We start from the raw sequence: 5,967 nt of genomic DNA, 5'->3' as shown, positions 1-5,967 counted from the left end.
CTGAGACTATTTCTGTTTACATTTCTCATTTGTTCAGTTTTTTGGATTCCACGTATAAGTGAGATCATATGGTATTTGTCTTTCTCTGACTTATTTCACTTAGTATAATGTACCTATGGCCATACCACCCTGAAGTGCCTGATCTCATCTCATCTCTGAAGCGGAACCTTTTTTGTTCTTATTCAGAACCCCCCTCTGTGTGATTGGGTAGATGAAGGAATGGGGCAGAGGAGTAGGTTTGGGGGCGGTTCACTGGCTAAACTTCCAAGATCTTTTTTTTTTTTTAACTGAGAGACATGTTCAAGCTGAAGGCAGAGCTGAATCACTCATAACAGTTGAAGGCATTTTTTATTTTGAGAGGCCTTGGGAGTGAAGAGAAGGTGCAAAGGGATGAGGCCATTAGCAGAGGAAAGAAACTTGGGGGAGTGAAAGTCTCTGGGTCCTCTCAGCACAAATGTGGCAGAACATCATGATATATCTTCATTTATAAATATAATTAATTAAGAGAAACTCACTACCTATTCCAGGAAAATCAACACTTGGAGCAAATGGCTCCCCTTGAAGCACAATAGATGCCAGAAGAGAATTTTTTAAGGTCTCATTAGCAATTTCGATGAGATTTGAGAATTAATGAAAAGGATGTTATAATAAAAATGTAAAACTGTAAAGGAGATAGTTCTTGAATATTAAAAAAACCATAAAACCCTCAAAATATGATTTTGGGAAATGAACAAATCTCAAGAGAGAAACAGGATTTTAAAACATGGTTGGAATTGAATACATGGCAATTAAAATTCAATGAAGAAATAGGGAGCTTCTTCAAGGCTGCAGTGGAAAATGTAAAAAAGAAATGTTATAAATGACATGAATATACATGAGATCCAATAATCTTAAAATATAAAGTACAGATGGAAAAACGGTAACAGGGTAGTTTGAAAAAAACAAAACAAAACTAAATGTGAAATAATAATATAAAAGTTTCCTGTTCTAAAGAACGACTTGGGTTTCTATATTCCAAAGACTTCTTCCTTTCAGAGATAACTGTATTTGCATATTTATTTATTCATTAGTTCACTTATTCATGTAATAATTGATTTAACCAACATTTACTGAGGAATAATGCTTAAGGGCCATAGATATATAAATTTTTAAGAAGTACTGTTTTTGCCTCCAAGTTCATGCTGTTGCGAGGCTATCACACAATTATATATGTTAAAGTGTGCAGCTCAAAGGTGGGCAGTAAGCTCACTCAACATTAACTTCCTTCTTTATTACTTTGCTATACTCCATATGATCTCTTATTTCTATTGAAGATATGATAAGTATATTTTGTTCTTTGTAATTTTGAGAACTAGTTTTATGGGATCAAGGTTTATCCTCAATGTGTTGATAGCATCATACCTTATTTTAAAATAAGCAATGTTATTCCATTTCCCTTCTTCAATATATGAACATATTTCTATTTGAAAGAAATTTGCATGGAAAAATAGGTTTTTCACTTCATTTTATTATTAATAATTATCTGTCCTCAATGATCATGATATTTTAGAATATATTTAAATCTTGATTTAATTTTATTTATAATTATATGAATAATATGACTTTGTATCTATATATGAGGTCTGGCATTAAGTATGCAAACTTGTTGCAACAATGTTGCGAATGTTTTTTGATATCAGATGGATTATTCATTATGAATTTATACCAACTGGACAAACAGTTATCTAAATGTACTATTTGGAAGTGCTGAAAAGGCTGTGTGACAAAAGTTAGGCAACCTGAACTTTTCACGAACAATTCATGGCTCTTGCATCATGACAATGCACCAGCTCACATGGGAAAACTTCTGTGAGGAAGTTTTTAGCTAGTAAACAAATAACTGTATTGGAACACCCTCCCTACTCACCTGATTTGGCCCCCAATGACTTCTTTCTTTACTGGAAGATAAAGGAAAAATTGAAAGGAAGACATTTTGATGACATTCAGGATGACAAGGGTAATATAACAATAGTTTTGATGGCCATCCCAGAAAAAGAGTTCCAAAATTACTTTGAAGGGTGGACTAGGTGGTGGTGTCAATGCATAGCTTCCCAAGGGGAGTACTTCAAAGGTGACTGTACTGATGATATTCAGCAATGAGGTATGTAGCACTTATTCTAGGATGGGTTCATGAATGTAATTGTCAGATCTCATATATACATGTATATCTGTTACTTCCTAAAACTATTGTTATTATTTTTTAAATTATATTTATTGGGGTGACAATGGTTAGTAAAATTGTATAGGTTTCAAGTGTAGATTTCTATAATACATCATCTATATATCACATTGTGTATTCACCACCCATAGTCACTTCTTCCATCACCATATATTTGATCCCCTTTTCCCTCTTCAATCACCCCTGTCTCCCTTACCCTCTGGTAACCACTAAATTGTTGTCTGTGTCTATGAGATTTTGTATCTTTCTTTCTTTGTCTTGTTGCTTGGTTGCTTTCAGTTTTATATCTCACATATGAGTGAAGTCATATGGTTCTTGGCTTTTTCTGTGTGACTTATTTCGCTTAGCATAATAATCTCAAGATCCATCCATGTTGTCACAAATGGCACTATTTCATCTTATGACCAAGTAGTATTCTATTGTGTGTACTGTTTTGATTATTGTCACTTTGTAGTACAAGTTGAAGTCGTCAGGGAGTGTGATACCTCTAGCATTGTTCTTTTTTCTTAGGATTGCTTTCACTCTTCGGGGTCTTTTGTGTTTCCATACAAATCTGATGATTGTTTTTGTTCTATTTCTTTAAAAAATGCCTTTGAGATTTTGATGGGGATTACTTGAAATCTGTATATTGCTGTGGGTCATATGGCCATATTAACTATGTTGATTCTTTCAAGCCATGAACATGGAATATTTAATTCATGTGCATCTGTCTATTTCCTCAAGAGTTGAAACATTTCAAGAACATAGGCCATGACATATTTTTCCCTAGTAATAGTTGCGGTACTTAGTAATTAGTTTGGGCAGATCTCAACTATTAAATATGACTACCTGACTTTATAATATGCCTGTATGTCCAATCTGTGCTAATCAACATTGTGCAGAGGACAATTCATTTAGAAGTAAACATTCTCATATGTCATTATCAATTTCCTTCAAGAGTGAATTCTTCTCTGAAAATTTTCTATTAAATTCTTCTGAGTGTTTGGTTAGCATTTCAGAAATTTGTACAAGACATCAAACATGAAGAGGAAACAAATATCTAAGTAACTTCCACAGAGGCACTATCTCTACCTGTTACAAGCTTGTGTTGTAAAATTGATATTTTACAAACATAAACTTTCTAATACACACTTAAAAATTGTTATGCCCATATATGAATAATTTAAAAATGATTCCAGATATGCCTGATAATCGACAAGTATATATTTTAATTTCCAAAGTAGTATAACTCCATTTTATGTTTTTTTTTAATGCCCACAGATACATGTTTTACCTCATGACATATATTTCCTTCTTAAGGAGGTGATTATCCCTGATTGGAAAAGAGTTATAAGCAATATAAAATAAATGTGAAATACTGCATATTTTAAGTAGTGTAACTGAAGAAAATGTTAGGATTTTCCAGGATATGCTGACAGCTGTCTAATGGAACTAACATACAGCAGTGATATCATTCCAAGAAAAGGATATGATGATTAAAGCTGAAGGTGGGAGGCAGTACAGGAATAGGACTTCTTAGCTGGTCTTGTGCACTAAGTATACAATGCAGCAAAATAAATTTTATTGATTTTTATTTATATAGATAAATCAGTTAACCGTGACAATAATAACTTAGAATTTATTATATATTAATAGTCATTGAGGGAAAAAAACTTGAATGGTTGAATTTATAAGTGGAGAAAATATGACCATATTAATCTATCTAATGTGACCATCATTAATCTGTCAAAATAAAACTTCAGTAGCACTACTTATCAAAGAAAATGATAGTTAACGAACTTCAAGGTAAAATGACTGGGGTTCAAATCCAGAGTTTTCCACACAGAAAGTGATTGTTGGAATATTAATCACCTCTTTTAACCTGTTTTATCATAGGTAGAATTGGAATGCTGATAGGATCTACCTCAAATCATTATAAAAGTTGAAAATAATATTTTAAGGTTTTTAGTCTGTGCTTGGCACATAGGTCTCTATAAAATGTTGTTATAGAAAAGAAAATGTCTATAAAGAAATAATGTGCAGACATCCATCAGAACCAGTCTTCTAGGAAGAGCACAATAACACATAAAGTCTAAAATGAACCATAAGGTACACACTCATATCGGTAATTTCATTAAGTGAGGATGCTTGGGTAGCCTGTGGAAAGTAGTGTTGAGAAGTATTATCTTCACAGGCCAATATGGTATTAAATTTAGCTACCCATTCATTAATACTTGTGAAATCATGGAAAAATTACATATACATTCTAATCTTCCCCTTCTTCATCTGTAAAATATCTCTCAGATACATAAACACAAAAACTTTAAAAACAATGTTATTAGCAGATTGAATCCAGTGATGTATACATATAATTATATACCATGAGCAAATAAGATTTATTCCAGGTATGCAAGGCTGGTTCAACATTCACAGCTCAAATAATGTAATGCATTATATCAACAGGCTAAAGAAAAAAAATTATTACAACATACCAACTGATGCAGCAAACACAATTGACAAAAATCATACACTGATTCATGATAAACACTCTTAGTAAACTAGAAAAAAGGGATAACTTCCTAAAATTCATGTACAAAAAATCTACAGCTAACTTAATTCTTAATGGTAAAAAACTAGATGTTTTCCTCTTAAGATTCAGAACAAGACAAGTATGCCCCCTCTGTCCTCTCCTATTCAAGACTGTGTGCTGGAAGTCCTAGCTAATGTAATAAGAGAGAAAAAGGAGGTAACTAATACACAGACTGAGAAAGAAGAAATAAAACTGTCTTAGTTCACAGGTGATGATTTTGTATATGTAGAAAATCTCTAAATATTGACCAAAAAAATAAAAATCCCCCAAACAAAACAAAAACAACTCTTGGAATTAATAAGTGATGATAGCAAGGCTTCAGGATACAGGTTACTATACAGAAGTCAATCACCATCCTATATAGGATCAATGGATAAATGGATATTTGGAATTTGGAACTTGAAATTTAAAAAAACAATACCATTTATACTAACTAGTACCACCCCGAAGATGAGCAATACAGTTCTGCAGTTTACCTTTATTATACTATCTTTACCTGATTTTTGATATGAGCATAAATGCTGGTCACATTGAATGAGTAAGGGAGTGTTCTCTCTGCTTTTGTCTCCTGAAATACTTTGTGGAAAATTCTGGTTTCATCCTTAAATATTTGGTGAAATTCACTGGGAAGCCTGGTCCGGGCACTTTTTTTTTTGGAAGATTATTAATTATTGATTCAATTTCTTTACTAGATATAAGCCTATTTGAATGATCTATATAGGTCTATTTGGATGACCTGTTTCTTCTTGTGAGAATTTAATTAAGTCAAGATGCTTGGGTGGTCTATGGAAAGCAGTGGTGAAAAGCATTATTTTCACAACCAGATTAATCTGGTATTAAATTTAGCCACCCATTCATTAGTACTTGTGAAATAATGGAAAAAATTACATATACATTCTAAAATACCACTTCTTCATCTGTAAAATAAGTATGATATTCTTATAACACTGTTATATAAATACTGAGACATAAAAATGATTAGAAAATCCTTCCCCTCCCCCAGACCTTATCACCACATCAACAAAGTCCCAGTATAATATCAGAAAAGACAGTTAAGCTTTCCGGTGGCCGTTCTCCTTCGGAGAAGGCCGGTAGGCAGCAGCCATGGCGCCCAGCCGAAATGGCATGATCCTGAAACCCCACTTCCACAAAGACTGGCAGCGGCGTGTGGCCACGTGGT

Source organism: Hipposideros armiger, unplaced genomic scaffold (assembly GCF_001890085.2).
Source record: "Hipposideros armiger isolate ML-2016 unplaced genomic scaffold, ASM189008v1 scaffold_112, whole genome shotgun sequence".
In the NCBI taxonomy this organism is placed as follows: Eukaryota; Metazoa; Chordata; class Mammalia; order Chiroptera; family Hipposideridae; genus Hipposideros; species Hipposideros armiger.
This window is presented reverse-complemented; position numbering follows the sequence as displayed.